The sequence below is a fragment of the Calidris pugnax genome, unplaced genomic scaffold (genome assembly GCF_001431845.1).
Source record: "Calidris pugnax isolate Ruff unplaced genomic scaffold, ASM143184v1 scaffold6, whole genome shotgun sequence".
In the NCBI taxonomy this organism is placed as follows: domain Eukaryota; kingdom Metazoa; phylum Chordata; class Aves; order Charadriiformes; family Scolopacidae; genus Calidris; species Calidris pugnax.
Genome location: NW_015090761.1, coordinates 189,120 through 189,339, shown reverse-complemented (window position 1 = coordinate 189,339; position 220 = coordinate 189,120).

The window sequence follows — 220 nt, the reverse complement described above, 5'->3', positions numbered from 1 at the left end:
TTAAAAAAAGAAAACTTAAAGCAAAAAAAAAAAAATAAAACAACCCCAAACCCACTTTTTCCCCCCCAACCTGCCACACCAGAAACCAACCCCAGGCCCCCCGGCTTGGGATTTTAGCCTGGAAGGCTCCATTGTAATAAATGGTATTTTAAAAGCCCAGCGTGGTCCCTGTGTGTTTGGGAGGAAGCGGCTGGACACGGGGCATCCTTGTCCCCTGCTG